The sequence below is a fragment of the Schistocerca piceifrons genome, chromosome 2 (genome assembly GCF_021461385.2).
Source record: "Schistocerca piceifrons isolate TAMUIC-IGC-003096 chromosome 2, iqSchPice1.1, whole genome shotgun sequence".
In the NCBI taxonomy this organism is placed as follows: domain Eukaryota; kingdom Metazoa; phylum Arthropoda; class Insecta; order Orthoptera; family Acrididae; genus Schistocerca; species Schistocerca piceifrons.
Genome location: NC_060139.1, coordinates 478,833,476 through 478,851,115, shown reverse-complemented (window position 1 = coordinate 478,851,115; position 17,640 = coordinate 478,833,476). Strand labels below are relative to the sequence as shown.

General features: G+C 41.4%; 1 non-coding gene across 1 annotated transcript; it reads left to right on the top strand.

The window, feature by feature from the left end:
• The first annotated feature begins 17,349 nt into the window (after positions 1 to 17,349).
• Positions 17,350 to 17,422, top strand: Trnar-acg. Its single transcript has one exon. It is a non-coding gene; the product is annotated as a tRNA-Arg (tRNA).
• Positions 17,423 to 17,640: the final 218 nt, after the last annotated feature.

Genomic DNA, 17,640 nt, shown 5'->3' with positions numbered 1-17,640 from the left:
GTTGTTCTTACCGTAAGTTCGTTTAAGTAGTGTGTAGGTCTGGGGACCGATTACCTCAGCAGTTGGTCCCTTAGGGATTCACACACAGTTGAACATTTTGAACATGCTGCAAATGTATTTTTCAGGCTTACGAATAGACAACGTAGGCTGCCTAGTAATAAATCATGTAACACAGTCCCGCTCAGTTAGACGATTTTCTTTGTTAAACCTGATCTTTCCACCGTTGATTTGGGTACATTAGACTCCTTTGATTCTTTTTTTTTAAACTCCCATTTCAGACAACAGCTGAAACTGCCATTTCCGTTGAATTAGTATCCCATTCCTGCCTATCAGCTTTTAAATGTAAGTTCACACTGTGGTGTCACCGCCAGACACCACACTTGGTAGGTGGTAGCTTTTAAATCGGCCGCGGTCCGGTAGTATACGACGGACCCGCATGTCTCCACTGTCAGTAATTGCAGACCGAGCGCCGCCACACGGCAGGTCTAGAGAGACTTACTAGCACTCGCCCCAGTTGTACGGACGACTTAGCTAGCGATGCAACACTGACGAAGCCTCGTTTATTTGCAGAGAAGATAGTTAGAATAGCCTTCAGCTAAGTCAATGGCTACGACCTAGCAAGGCGCCACAGCAATTGATAGTTATCGTATGAAGCATGTCTCATCAAGAACGATGTATACAAATGATGGATTAAAGTTAAGTATTCCAGAAGCTACGTACTTTTCTCTATAGCATTCATTACGTATCCTGTTTCAGACCTCACGCCATCCTGCGTGAGCTTATAGCGTGCATTTCGGCTACTTCCGAGTGGCGTGGCTGTCTTGCTACGCCACTACACACACCATCTGGAAAGGCTAGGGAAAAACAAGAAACACGTAGTTCGAAATCCACTTGCATCAAAAATGGCTGGGCAGAACGGAACACTATACAGTTCCGCCCCGTCCACTTCAGCTTCAAGAGCACATTTCACGTTAACAACTTCTATGGAGACTAATAACAACGGATTTAAACATATTATATAACTAACGTATAGGGACAGAAGGCACTTTAAGATTACTTATCATTCAGAGGAGTACAATAAAGAATTAACGGCTTACCTCTAGTTGAAAGTCACCATACGTTATAAAAGCTCAGCTGGAAAAGTGAACGACAACCGCTCCCTTACAATTCACACTCTAATCCGAGTAAAACTGTCTGCCGCACCTTTCCTTCCATTCAGAAACATAGCAATACGTCACTACGATAGACCGCAGCGATCTCCAGTCTAGAAAACAGCACGATACGGTTGTGCCCCACTATCCTATTATACCCCGTGTTCTCCTACCAATTTGCAAATTTACCAGCCAGTTCCGTATGATAAAGTAGTAAAAGAACTGTGACCTCGAAAGCAAGGACTACCAGAGGATTGTGTTTACCACAGGACACTTCTCTGTTGGCCGCCTGACTTCTGGCTAACGTGGATGGTCTCCCGACCTGACCGGCTACACGCCAGGATGCAGCGGCACAGTGCAGGCCTACCTGCTGACAAAACAACACACCCGGCACTGTTCCCAAGTCCACAGGCAAAAGCCGCTGATCGCGGGAAATTGAGTTACGCAAGACGGGAAGGGAAAAACCCATCGCTAAGCAAAAAATTACAAAAAAATTGACTTTTCCCGAACTTAAGCGGAAACGAACGAGAGAAAGAGCCTGCGTTCACACGCCCAATTAGCAGTAGTGTGCTGATCCGTGTTCACGATCGTAGTGTGAAATGAAACATTGATAATGCCCAGGGCAAATTTCCATATTATATTGTGTAATTTATGGCGACGTCAGAGTTGTGAGAGTTTGTCGCTTTTATTAACTACGTGACAAACATACTTCTCAAATTTTCGAACGAATGGTTTCCAAGTGATAAAATGCTCTGAATCGCTGTTTCTTGGAAGATATGTTAAAGTGAAGTACTAAGCGCTTGTGATTTTTTTTCCAGTGTTTTCCATGAATGTTGTGCAATGTTGTACTAACAAAAAGAAACCTTTTTTTTTTTTGTAACTACGGCATGCCATCTGTTAATATAACAAAATGTTTATTTATGTGTGACATGCAATTTTAAAAACTGTTTTAATTGTATGTAAATTCTTATTACAATGGATCGCTGTCAGCAGCGAATATTGGGGGGGGGGGGGGGGGGGGGTGTTCCACATTTGTCAAAAGTGAACAGCGATGGTAGCCTTTGCAACAACGGTTTCTTTTCAGTATCGTCAGATGCGTCAGTCTGATACAAGTGGCTTCACTAAGACTATACAGGGCGAGTCACTAACTATTGTCACCAAGAATAACCCTGAAAGTATGACAGAGCTTAAAAGTTTGTGGGACAAAAGTTGCATGGGACAACGGGGGCCATAATATGACTTTGGTTTTTTGTTGCTAGGCGGGCTCGCTTCAGAGATATGAAGGTCAACTTTGTTTTTTTTTTTTTTTTAATTGGGTGCTATAGTTTGCTACTTATTTTCTGATAGCGGCTACGAGACGTATCCAATGATGTGTAATATTAAGGTCTTTGAAGATCAAGGAAGGTCACAAAAGTGGCATGAACGTCCATTAACAGAGGGTGTTCAAAGTGATGATAATTGGTATCAATGCAGGGGTGCAGTCTTCTTATCATGGATTGAGTAGTATTCCTTATCACATCTGCACTTATCGAAGCACATGCTCTGACAGTTCTCTCTCGCATATCTTCAGGTGTAGTTGGAACGTCTTTATAAACAATGTCTTTTACGACTCCCTACAAGAAAAATCCAGAGGCGTCAAGTCTGGCGAACGAGCCGGCCACAACACATCTCCTCCGCGTCAAATCCAACCATTTGGGAATTGTCTCTGCAACTCATTTCTAGCCATCAGCGAGAAATGTGCCGGATACCCATCGTGTTGATACCACATTCTGTTCCTTGTTCCTAACGGTATTTCTTCCAATAACCCACCTCATGTTTCTTGCAGGAATGTGGTGTAGTTCCTACCATTAAGCTTTCCTTCGATGAAATAAGGGCCTATAATTCTGTCCTCCAGGATCTCACACATACATTCAGCGACCTCGCTTTTTGGTGTGCAACTTTCCGCAGCCAACATGGATTTTCAGTTGCCCAATACTGCATGTTATGCCAATTAATAAATGTGTCATCCCTCTGAATCTGAAGTTGAGCTCATCGGCAGAATTCAAGGCGACGCATACAATCCGTACCAGTTAATTCTTGGTGGGGACTGATATGGTAAGGATGATATTTATGGCGATGCAGAACACGAACAACGCTGCTCTGGCTCATGGCAGATTCGCTTGCGATTTGACGCGAACTAAGACAAGGATCTCGAACCACAGTGGCAAGAGTAACAATTTCCGTTTCCTCGTTAGTAACTTTCCTTTGTCGGATATGTTTCCGATGCATTATAGAGCCAGTTGTTCTCTATTTATCATACACATATTTAAATGTACGACGTGTAGGGTGAGTACGCTGACGATATCTGTCAGCGCATAAGTCTCTAGCTCTCAGTGAATTTCGTTGGCATTCTCCGTAAATGAGCAGCATATCGACTTGTTCTTCGAAGGTATACATCACTCACATTCGTTTGATTCGACGATATTAGTCTTACCGTTCCTATTAGTGTTGTATTGCGAAAACGTCGAATGGTGTTTACATGACAATGGCACGTTAGATGGATACGGCGTATTCGGGAATATTTACTATTTGCACGATGTACGAGAGAGAATTGTCAGAGCATGTGCTTCGGTAAGTGCCGGTGTGATAATGATCATCACTTCGAACAACTTCTGTAAATGGACGTTCATGCCACCTTTTTGTTCTTCGTTGACCTTCAAAGACCTTACTGTTAACACGTCATTGGATTCGTCTCGATAGACGCTATCAGAAAATAAGTACCAAACTATAGCATCCCATTAAAAAAAAAAAGGTTGACCTTCATATCTCTGAAGCGAACCCACCCAGCAACAAAAAACCAAAGTCATATTATGGCCCCCGTTGTCCCATGCAACTTTTGTCCCACACACTTTTCAGCTCCTATCATACTTTCGGAATTATTCTAGGTGGCAATAGTTAGTGACTCACCCTGTATAGCTAATGCTACAGAGTATGAATTCTCACATTCTGCAGATCACTAATTCTCTTACTGTGTCGTTACCAAAAAAGGGGAAAAAGCAAAAAAGTATGCTCAGAAATCACATTTCGTAAAATCCCACTGGCCATTACTGTTACACGAAGGTAAAGAACTTACTTCAAATATTGCGCTCTTTTTACCGTAAGCTGTGGTAGTCTTTTTACTCCTCTGGAGATAAATAAATCCTTCTGCCTCATGAGCAGAACAAAACTGTCAGTGGGCTCTTGAAACAGGCAAGAAATTTCTTCTTAATTTTCACTGTCCTCGATTTGACGGCACTAACCAGTTTTTTTTTTCCAAGATATTTTCAACTTAAGACGACTCCAGAGAGATTTCGTCCAGTTATCAACAATATTATCTCCTATGGAAATCAAAATCCACTGTCAAGTCACAGTAATCTGACCGTCGCCTATGGTCACCGTCAACGTGCAGTAACCAATCACAGACGGCTAGTGGCATCACTAGCAGTGGAAGAAATATAAAGCGTTCGGGTAAGGGGATGGGAGACAAGAGTGCAGTCGTTGTCATAATGCAGAAACGGAGTTATTACCTGACTTCCAAAAGGGCACGATCATTGGCTTTCGCGCCACGGGTGGGAGATTTTCCGAAATGACCATTTTTGTAAACTGTTGCGCGCCGCCGTGGTTACATTGTACCGCGCTTAGCAAAAGGGCGCTATCCAAAACCGGCGCCGAGAGAACTGTTGCGCATGACAGTCACAGCTGACAGGTGTGAACGATGACTGCAGGGATGTGTGCGGGGAAACAGATTTGCAACTGCTGAGCAAGTGACCGTTCAGTAGTAACCAAGGGGGGGTTCAGCGAACGTTGTTGCATATGGACCTCCGCAGCAGGCGCCTGGTCCATACACCCATGCTGACTGCTGTCCATCGGCGACGAGGGCTGGAATTTGCACGCCAACACCGCAATAAGACGTTCACCGAGTGGCGATAGGTAACCTTTTCAGATGAACCACGTTTTATACAGCATCGGACTGATGGTCGTTGGTATGTACGGCTCAACAATCGTCGCTAGGGCCCTGGCACCGTTATGGTCTGGAGAATGTTTTCGTGACATTCCGTGGGTGATCTCATCATTTTGGAACGTACGATGGATCAACACAAGTTTGCATCTGTCCTCGGCGACGATGGTCATCCCTGTTTACAGATCGTTTTCCCTCTGCATGAAGGCATCTACCAGCAGGACAGTGCAATGTGCCACACCGGTTGCAGGGTACATGCGTAGTCCGAAGAGCACCAGGATGTGTTTATCGTACTCCCCTTGTCACCAAGCCCCATGGATTTCAGTCGGTACACTCCAGAACCTCACTGACACACTGTCTGCACGTTTCCGTTGCAAAAACTGCGTTGTTCAGACTTTTGACAGGTGGTCGCATTGATGTGATTCTTTACGTGGCCACAGAGACGACGGGGTTTTGTGCCAACGCAATTCTAACAAAAAAAACTAATGAAACTTCCTGGCAGATTAAAACTTTGTGCCGGACCGAGACTCGAACTCGGGACCTTTGCTTTTCGCGGGCAAGTGCTCTACCATCTGAGGTACTCAAAAAAACTAATTCTTCTGTTCATAGGACAGATAATCTTGTAAGTGACAATAACGGGATTTTCAGAGCGTTTTTAAGCTTCATAGTTGATTCGGGTGATTCAAATCCACGTCACCATTTTGACATAAATCTACCAATGCAAGACATATAAACAAAGCCACACAAAGTCATCTCGCCGACGTACGCACAAAAAACGAACTTAAAGACAAGATTTAATCTAGGGTTAGAAAAGCAAAATATTTTTCTATTCTGTTTCATGAAACCACCAACATTTCTCAGATTTAACAGTAGTGTTTATCTTCCCCTTACCTTCACAAGGGAGAACCGTAATGGATATTAGAAGATTCGTCACGAAGATACAAACGAAGACCGTTGTTGAACAGAAATCGCGCTTGCTCATAAAGCTAAACAACTCTGAGAGAAGTTTATTACCGTTCTGGAAATGTGTGTTGAGATTTGCACTGACAGCTGTTCTGTATGGTTTGTCAGTCAAAGGTGCCATTCAGAGCTTGTCGAGACAGCCATTACGCAAAACATTGCCCTTGTAGCAATCGTTTGTTGAACAGCAGTTTTGCTAATCTTTCCAAGTTCACTGTTTGTCGCAACGTATCGCAACTCTAAAGAAGATTGTAGCATTTTCTAATACCTCTGCAAAAAGACATGGAGTCTTTGAGGACGCTTTCGGTGGAGTAGCAATGCAGCGGAATTCTGCAGTTTCATGATGACAAGCCACCGAAAAAAAACCTCTGAAAGATATCTCTGTGGCGCGACTGTACAATGACGTCCCAAGAACAATGCCTTAGACAGGCTTTACACGGCCTTGAATTCATTCCCTCGGCCGTCTGCTTGGAGGACGTATTAGGTAAATTATGAAATGTACTCACCTATTTTATCTTTCCTTTTACTTAACGTTTAGGGCACAAATTATTATATTTTTATTTTATTCATTTTTCAAGTTTTTTTCCTCGTAATATAAGGGTAACTTCGTCGCTTAGCCGTTTTCATCAACCAACAACTATACACTTTAAAACAACAAGGGCACAAAACCTGTCCTAAAGCAGAAGAGACAAAATGTGGATTTTGCTTCCCGGCAGCTACTCCACGAAGCTTAAGAAACTGCGGGTTGAATGTGGAAGTAAAAGCACAGTGTAATGTTCCTCAACAGATACACCCAGATAATGATTTGATTGCTCAGTCCACCGAAAAGGGTCTTGCGCATCCTCCGTGTAAGAGAATGTCAAATCTGATCTAAAGGAGGGGCTCTCCCGAAATGTGATGAATCTTTTCAATTTAAGATTTTTTCTGCCACGTATTGTAAGTGTGAAACAAAGATCGCAGGCTTACAAACAGTTTCTGGGTATTCCTGTCTCCTATATAGTGCAGGAATCCAGACTGTGGTTGACTAGTAGGTCTGTTGATATTTAAAAAAATCGGGAATCCGATAAATCGGTGTTCAAAAGAATATCATCGGCTTTCGGTATGCTGAAAAAAGTATCGGTATATAGACGGGAAAAATATCGACGTACCGGCCAATAAAAATATCGGCTGCACATTTAGAGCTGTATATTTAAGTGTCGATTTATTATTAGATACTCTGTACATTAAGAAGCTAGTAGTCTGCCTATCCCCCTTTGAGTAAGGACTGAAAGGATAACGATGCAATTACACGATTGGCGATAATCACTTTGCTAGTAATGGTAACTGCATGTAAGTGGCACAATAAAAGGTATCCGATGGGTCCGTCGTTCGGTTTCGTCACTCTTCGGATTTGTCCGGAACACTTCACGTCAACTACTCTGGTTTTTCGTTCCTGTCAACGCCAAAGTTGTAGTGTCAAAATTGCATGGCGAAGTTAAACGTTACAGTTTCTGCTGGAAGCGCCGAGCGCCGGCTACGTCAGCATTTCCTCTCATATGTCTCCGTCCACCGCAAACCAATCTTGTTGTCATTTAGGTTTTTGTTTATCATTTTCAGCAAATATTTCTGAAGAACGCCGATGTGAAGAAATAGCACACTATTTGAGTTAAAAACTATTTTAACGCTATTTCTTCACATGCTGTGCTATTTCTTCATGTTGGAAATCGTATTCCAATCACACCGCCAACCCCCCGCCCCCGTGCAATCGGACTCCTTCTTTTGTACCACCAACACTTACTTCACACAGTCAAAGAGAAAAACTCGACGCGGTCGAAGCTCAAAAAGTAGTAAGACTTCTTCACACAATGAAAGTGAAAATATTTTCTATAACAATTTCAAAAGAACAACTTCAAATATTTACTAATAATTGTAATAATCATAATACAAAATAAAAGTATCGACACTCGATACTGCCATTTTGATATCAATATATCGTCGGGAAAGGTATAGCGATATGTGTCTATATGTCTTGCGTTACCCTCGGAGAAAATATAGCTACATATATCTATATGTTTTGAAAAAGTATCGATATATCGGTATCTTGTTAACAGCCCTAGTGGCTAGATGGAACCTCCACGTTGTGGCCGGTGTTAAAATTCTGGAGTCTCTGCTCGACATCACCGAGACGTGCGACAATCAACTGAATCCTTATATTGGTGCTATTCTAAAAATTCTAGTCACTCTTCCTGTTACCAGAACATACGTTCTCAACCCTTCGTCTCCTCAAAAGTTGGTTTAGAGCAGTCATAAGAGAAGAGCGACTCACCTGTCTTGCTTTCTTTCAGATCCACCGGGATTTTGATATTAAATCAAACAATATTGTGAAAAGGAAAGTTGCTACTCACCATACAGCGGAGATGATGAGTCGCAGATAGGCACAACAAAAAGACTGTTCCAAATATAGCTTTCGGCCAGTAAGGCCTTCGTCAGAATTAGACGGCAAACACACACATACACAATCACGCTATGATATATTGACTGATGCAGTCATCATGTGATTTGCAAAGAATAAGAAGGGATGACTTGAGTTTTTCGTATATATTAATGTAGAAAAGGCAAATACTGTGGTCTGGCTGCGTGTGGGGTGCAGTGTTTCTTCCCTGCGGTACTGGGAGGGGGAGGGTGGCTGGCCGCCTTTTAACCCTGGGGAAGACCCCCAGCACTCATCTGGTAGCAGATCGGGTGGGCCTGGGGTCATCCTGGAGGGACTGGAACGAGGATAAACCCCTGCCCCCGTCTGGGCTTAAACTGGGGATATCCAGTGCCTCTAGACCATCATGCCCAAATTACAATGTAACAAAATAATTGATATATTCCACTGATTTTTTTAAATATTATAATTCAATTCAGCTGTGATAAGTTTTATTTTTGGAGAAGGTGGGGGGAGGAAGGGCATGAATGACAATCTACAATAAGGAAAAATATTTGACGAGGTGAAGAAGTTACTTTCGTTCTCTTTTCTTCTCCCCCAATGCCCCAAAGGAGATGTCGTAAAAGATATAGAAAACCACGAATAATTTGTGACCTCTCCTCCACCCCCCCCCCTCTCCCTCTCTCTCTCTCCGGGACTGAAGCCTGGATCTGGCCTTGGATGTAGAGGCATTCGACATCATCTAACTTCCTGAATGCTGTCAGACCCATTCTGAGAAGATTCGCTTGTGCTCCGCCAGCAAATAAAAGCGTATTTCCAGACGAAGGAGTGGGCTAGCAGCAGGAATTGCAAACTACAGCTTCGAAGCTCTGTAGCATTGTAGAGGGCATTCCTAGACATTCTCAGTTTTTTTCCACAAAACACCACGGCGACGTTAGATTTGCTTTGTTACATCATGTATATGGAATGATTAGAAGCAGAGTGCAGTTAGTCTCATGAGACCAGTTGAGGACTTACTTGTATCAAAAGTAACAGGTGGCTTCTGAGTCTGGAAAGAAGATGATTATGTGTGAAAGATACGTGCGTTGATGCCATGCCACTCCCTACTGTTTCCAAATTACGCCATTTTCAAAGGATGACACTGCAGGCAATCAGCATCACGTGGTTCTCTGAGCCTAACTGCAAACTTAATGTATATATGCCAGACGGTGTCCTTGATCACGATGTTACCGTAGGCCTGTCGCCGTGCTGGCATGCTCCCTCCCGTGGGCGCTTTTGGTCCCAGGTGTCACGATCCCAACAGTCGCCTGCCAACTGCTGTCGTAGTCAGAGGGCAGTGCGCGCGCGCGCGCGCGCCTGTCTGTCTGTGTGTGTGTGTGTGTGTGTGTGTGTGTGTGTGTGTGTGTGTGCAGAAGGAACGAGCAAAGAAAGAAGTCTGCAGGAAACATATTTTATTGCTGGACTAGACAGCATTTGTTTCGAAGGAGATGGGTGGAGAGGAAGGACTGTGTGGTTGGATAGGGAAAACGTGTGTGCTATGTTCGGATTAGTTAGGGAGGAAAGGTCTCCAGCACTGCCCTCTGACTACGACAGCAGTTGGCAAGCGACTGTTGGGATCGCGACACCTGGGACCAAAAGCGCCCACGGGAGGGAGCATGCCAGCACGGCGACAAGCCTACGGTAACATCGTGATCTAGGACACCGTCTGGCATTCCTGTCGTAGTTTTTGTGAGTGTCCATTTTTTTTATCATGGGCACACATTTCGGTATTCTTGAAGCTTTTATTGCATTAAGATGTATATTATGTGTCCATCGTAATAATAGATTCCCTCAAAGTAAATTTTCAACATTTTCATTTTCATTTATTCCGAAGAAATGTTTATCAGTAAAGTCTCCAAGTACTTTTAATTATACTGAACGTATGTACCAGACGTAATGCGGGAGTCTGATCTGAAGCAATCACGCCGCCTAATGGCATTTCCGTTGCAGGCTTCTACTAACTACGCGAATGCTACGATAGTATTGTATTGTTCTACGACATGTCACGTATATTAGTTCTAGAAATTAATGGGTTACTCCTGCAGTCCATATGTTTGGGTATGTTTTGGTGCGTTTGGCTTCAGTGTCACGTATCGTTGGTTACTGATGGTCACTCATTTTATTTTTCTTATCTCTACAGATCAAAAGATGGTTTCATGGAATCAAAACCGATCATAACATTAGAAATATGCGGAATCTAGACGTCAGTCACATACAATCATTTATTTCGGATTTCATCCAAAGAATACAGTAAATTTCAGCAGTTAATGTTTACCAGAAGAACTGCTTCTCTGACTTGGTGATGTAATGAACTATGTAGACAAGATGTTAATGGAACTTTAGTAACTTGTTGTGATTCTTCAACCTCTCCCGTCGTAGTTCATGACGACATAGTTCACGGATGAACGGCTGGATGTCAGTTGCCATCATCACGTGCAACGGACGAAATGATTGCTTAGTGGCCAGCGTGGCGCTTTTATCTCAGCCCCCTCCCCCCTCACCCTTCCCTCTGATCTGCCACTCTGTCCATCGTCTTCGGCCAGCGTCTTCTACGCCTCTCCTTCCACCGACACTCCGGGTACACATGCCGATGGTATCCCTGCTGTTCCTCCACCTGCCCGCGAAGTTAGTTCGTTGTGGGATATCCCCTTCCCCTCCTTATTCAGATTAACTGCGGGTTCCCAGGCCTTACTACGGTTGCTGCAGCAATAGCAGAGCAGCCATCAGCTTGTGTACTTGGGTACGAACGGAGTACGGAGCGTTGTCACACTGTGACGAAGTGGGGAAGAGGTGCTGGCTGAGGCAGTGGACAGAGGGTCGGATCGGAGATAGGAACCGAAGAGATTAAAAGCGCCGTGACGGCCGCTAAGCAGTCACTTCTCACTGCACCTGATGATGGCAACGTGGCTGCTTCCCAATGTATTGTGCCCACTGGACACTGACATCCGGCCATTCACTCGTGAACTATTTCGTTATTAACTCATTGTTTACCTGAATTATATTTTACATTTTTTATGATTTGTAAGTTATATCATATCTATACGAGATGTCATGAACCTAGCCGGCGTTGTGCAAATGTGTAATGGCAAACTGGCCAGCAGATTTGTAAACAGAATAATGCTCGTGACATGTAAATGTGATTTTGCAAGTAAACACGAACATTTTTCGTATGTTGTAGATGGCTGTACGACATTAAAAACTACTTTTGTTTTCACTTTATTACGAATATTATAGGGTACACTCTCTTTAACCAAATGAAATTTTAATTGCATTCGTCATACAAGAGACAACACGCACAGATAGTACGTGCATTCTCAGGTAAATCGCTTTCTGCTTGTTATGCTGGTTGTCAACCTTTTCAAAACCACACAGCAAACAGTGTATTTTATAAAGTCATAAGTTTCACATTTTTAGTTACACAAACATTAAACAGTTATTGCATAATTTTTTTTCAAGCAAAGAAGTTACGGTAATCGTTTCATAACAGTATTTCTAAATTTCTAAAACGTCAACATTTGCAGAGGTTTACTAGGTATGTCTGCCAATTGTTCTTCTGTACTACAATACTCTGCTTCATAAAAACCTTCTCTGTATTGTTCATTACATGTGGAACTTCACATCAAACATGTTTGTTTCATGTAACTGTCCTCATCTGATCATTTGGATAGCGCTTAGATTGTGTACATGAAGCATGGTCTTCACTTCTCTGCTGTATAGCTCTTGTAGTATGTCCCTGATGTATTTAATTTCTTTGGTGGATTCTCCTGCTGAAATGTATTCCGCTTCAGTTGATAAAGTAGCTATTAAACTTCTTTGCTTGGAACACCAACTAATGTGGGCACCGTTATGAAGACGAATGTATGCACCTCTACTATTCCTCTCTCTTAAAACATAATCAGCATCATAATACAAATTTCGATGAATAGTGTCATACTGAATTTTTCCAGTACTTTCTTCACATATTGTTCTCTATGTAGAAATATTCCATCCTCCGTTTTCTTTATTTGTATCCCTAGGTACGTCTCTCGATTTTCTATTACAGATCTTTCAAAATTTTTCTCAAGTTTCTTCAACAGATTATCAATTTTTTTCGATGACTTTTTCCAATTATACTTACATCAACATTATCTATAGCCTTGTACGTTTCTTCAGTTGCATATTTAAATATCTATTGATTCGACTTCAGCTGAATTACTCCTATATTTAGGAAATCTGTCAGTTTAGTTCCATCTGTACGCAGGTTGTTTACGTTCTTACAGAATTTTCTTCAAAACACAAATTCTCTGGCTTCTTCGTATCCTTCAGGCATATTCATGAAAATCTCTTCCTCCAGTTTCCAATGAGGAAAAGCTGTTTTTACATCAAACGCTCTCATGCGGAAATTTTTCTCAGCTGCCAGGGCAAACAACAGGCTCAGTGAACAGACATCTATTACTGGGCTGAATAATTCCTTGAAATCTGTGTCTACTTGTTGACAACTTCTCACAAACAGCCTTGTCTTACATCGACCATTATCCTCGACTTTAAAGCTCTATTTGCTTGTAAAGGTCCCTTTTCCTGTTCCTTCCTTTGGATTCACGAACTTCCTTGTGTCATTATGATAAAGTGATTGATTTTCTTCCTCTATTGGTTTTATCCAATTTTCTTTATCATGACCATGGATACACTCGTTCTTCATATGAAAGTAAGGCTGTTTCATAACCTTCATATTTAAAAGGACTCTTCAGATTGTTTCCATCCCTTAAATTGAAATTTCTGCTTTCTTCATGACTTTCTTCTCCTTAATTTTCTTGATTTTCAAGCTGGTTTACCTTATTATTAAAGTCGCTCAGTATCGCACCAATAGCAATATTTTTCTATACAGTTTTTTCTGTCTCTCTGCTCGAATACAACATCCCTTGACACATCGATACTGAGTAGTGATTCTTAAACTTTCGCTACTTTAGAAGGACCCCAGGAAAAACGAATGATCGTAAGACAACGAAACTCAGTAGAGACATTTGTAAGGACACGTGAAAGAGAAATAATGAATAAACCATTGGGAGAAACAAATTTTAATTTCCACACTAGAGGATACCATTGGTAATTAGTGGTACCATGTTTACACTCCAGGTTACAAACGTTGCTCAGTGTGACGGCCATCTGCATCCATGACTGCCTGGAAACGCACTACAGATTCCATTTCGTAATACTGCCCGCAGCACTTTTCGAGCTGTGGACCATGGAACATTCAGCTGTTGCGCTGCTTGAAGATTGCACTTTGTGTCCAGCATTCTCAGCCATGGCAACAGTAACTTCTTCAACAATTTATGGCCCAATTGGCCGTCGGCCTGTCCCATGAGCTATGCTCAAATCGCCAGTTAATTCGAACTTCCGAATCATGTTCTTCAGTCCTGGTGCGGAAAGAGGATTTTTTCGCATTCCTTCAATGCGTCGATACTCGCGAAGAACAGAGCACTACTGCTGTTGTTTCGATAAAACTACGTCGGCATACCAGTACAGGTGTCGAGCGGCAAATCGTGGCGGTAATACTACTAACACTACGCAATTCCTACAGCACACAGTCTGAGCATCATTCCTATAATGTATGGTACCCATGTGGTGCATGGTTTTCCGTCTAAACTGGCTCAAGTTGCGAAAGTTTAGTTATAATCACCCTGTATTTCTTCTTTCTTTAGCAAATGGTCTGTAGCCGTTGGAAGCATACCCAACGACATATATGTTTCATGTTTCATGTAGCTTCATCAAGTAGCCAAGATTCGTTACAAAAATTCATAATCTAGAAATCTGAAAGTTTTGACAGATCTGGGCTTCTACCAAACCACTTACCTGCAGGTGTAACACTTTTATTGACAATGGGGGTTTCTATCGATTAAATTTGTACCTTTAAGCAATGTTTCTCCTCTTTCTTCAGTTTGTTACTGAAGATCATCAGTCTTGCCACGTTCGTTATTGTCAGATTTAGCTCCTGCTTTCCTATTGCGTTGAGAACTATACGGAATACAACAGTCTAGCCCAATTGCTTTTCATTCGCACAAATTCTTAAACTCCTGATTAGTGCATTCATCACCTTTATGTTATCTTATTTTTGACATTTTCATTCTGAACAGATTTTCTCTTTCTAATACATAATTTCTTACGAATCTTACAGTCTCCAACTTATAGCCTAAAAACAGGTTACACAAAAATGAGTGAAATCATCTAATACTGTCATGTAGCATCTGCACCCATTAAATGTTGTGGGATCTGTCTCTCCACAGATATCAGTACGTATTATTTCAAGTTGTCTTGTTGTTCTTTCTCCCTCAGTAGAAAATTGGTTTCTTGTAAACTTAGTTCTCACACGAGCTCCACACAATTTTTTTGCTGGGAATAAACTATTAGCAATTCCATTGCACATTTTCTTGATCTTCGAAGTACATCTTGTGTTTGGATGACCTAGCTCCTTATTCCATTCTTGTTTTTTTTTTCCGACGTTAGTGATTGCATTCCTGGTTTAACGTTCACTTCATATTTCTTGTTTTGGGTCCCTTTAGAACCAGTGTTTTATCTTCATAAATTTGAACAGAATTTTTATTATACACAACTGTGCAATCTGCTTCAGTAGTAGCATGCACAGACATCAGATTTCTACTCAGTTCAGGAACATACATAACATCTTGAGAATACAGTATTCACCTACAAAGTTTCCTGTTCCAATTATTTTCACTGATTCACCTTGTTTGGTAACTTTTATAACACTATCACAATCTTTCACATTTGTTACCTTGTGCACTTCATTACATGTATGTCCTGCACGTGGACTATCAACAACTGTCACCATATCTTCTTCGTCATTAGCTGCTTCTGAAATCTTTTTTTGATGCTTTCATATTCAATAGGTACAGTGCCTTCTTTCTTTGTTCTTAAAATAACAATCTTATTCTTTATGATTTGTCATTTTGCAGAGAGGATAGTGCTTGAAAGGCCTCAGTTTTTGTTATTGAATTTTATTTGTATTTTTAAAGTAGCACTCTTCTCTTTTCCTCTGTGATTATTTTTCTTGTATCTATAACAATGTCCTCTTGCGAAATTACCATGTCAACCACAATTGTTACAGAATAGATCCTTAATTTATTTTGGTTAAAATGAACATCGAAGACAGCATTCTGTTCTTGGTTATTACCTCTCAACCATTCCTCTTAACTTATGAGTCTTGCAATTAAATGTTCATAGTCGTCTCACCATTGTGTGTTGAATCACATGCCGGAGAAAAAGGCTTAAATTCATCTGGCAAAATCGAGAGTACCTTGGGTATGAGCATAATATCTGACATGATTTCTAATTTGAGACGATTCACTTCAAATGCTATATTGCATGGAGCACTTACGTTACTAGCCAATTCCTTAGTTTTATCAAATATTAAGTTTTGTAAGTTTCAAGCAATCGCTGATTTCTTGAGGAAGTGTCTCTTTTGTATATTGCTGTAAGCTTAGTTTATAATTCACAGACTTGGACGTTTGTCAACACAACGTATGTGGCTTTACCTTCTTGTTAGTTATCTACTAAATATAATGTTTCGCCTTCGCCTTGCACTCCGTTGCTGCCCCCCTTTTCCCCCCTTCTCTGTCGCATTTTTCAAGTGATTTAGTTCCATCCACAATATCCTATAGAATCTGCACAGTAAACAATTTTCTGATTTTGACGGCCTATATGGCAAAAGCACTGCTGTCCGTGAGCACTTGTATATCACAAAATTAATCGCTTTCTTGAGACATTTTTCAGTGTTTTTCTTCTTCTTTCAACGTTTCTTGACTATTTTTTACGTTTCTTTGATTGATTTCGCAATCTTTTAACGTTGTTCCGTCCACTGCTTTGGCCTTTCTTATTTTAGAGCTATTGTGTTTTTACTTTTAGGTGTTCACTTTGTAACGAACATTATAAGATATACAGTCTTTAAGTAAATGAATTTTTATTGACTTCTACATAGAACAATGGACCACAGACGCAGACAGTACGCACACTCTCTAATAAGTGGTGTCATCTTCTGTTCTGGTTGCCAACCTTTCAAAACATACAGTAAACAATGCGTTTTACCAACTCTTCAAAACTTTCAACAACAAGAAAAGAAGTCTACAGGTCCAGATACGAATCTCAATATATGTCACGTATTGATGAGGACGCTGGAAATGTACCCAAATATTAGACGAAGTTGCAAATGAAAAAATCAGGCGCAGCAGGCCTGATAAAATGTTAAATTGCCCCTCCTCGGCTTACACCACCCAATTCCGGTAAACAGGCTGCGCAGCAGGTATCTGGACTGCGGCGTCCTTACGTACTGTCTTCAGCCGCGTATCACTGAAATCACTAGATGATTATAGGTCTAGGTCAGCGATGCACAGACCGCGACCCGTCCCTCAAAGCTCGTTCTTGTACATTGACAAAAAAATGAACCAAATATCAAAGCAATTGTGAAATGAATGGCTTGTCACGTTTCAAATTAAATTGTGTAAATAATCTTTCTGTAAAAATACTTGTTGTAATTATATTTGTTAAATAAAATGAAATATATAAAGTGAAGTAAAATAAAATGATGGTGTGAACAACTTTGATGCTTTACAGACAAAAAAATCATAATCCTTGAAGACGATGATGATGAAATAAAATGAATGAATGGTGAACTTTTTCCCAGTCCTAGGGCTTTGCCACCCCCCTCTTCTCACCCCCCCCTCTCTCTCTCTCTCTTACACACACACACACACACACACACACACACACACACACACACACAGTACTGGCTATTCTATATAACCAACAATTTCCACCACCACGTAGGCCCTGTGGCGCAACGGATAACGCGTCTGACTACGGATCAGAAGATTCCAGGTTCGAATCCTGGCAGGGTCGTAAATTTTAATAACTGCATAGGTGTGTTGTTCTTTACGAAAGTTTTTAAATGGGTCGTTACAACCTGCAACTGTGGTTTGCCTGGAAGTGCCGTTAATGTTCCTTCGTAATTCAAACTTAAATTTTCTGCGGCAAGTGTATAAATATTCGTTTCATTAATTGAAATGCGATTTTCTAGCTGCAGCAAGGGCAAGGCTTTTCAATGTATGGAACAAATA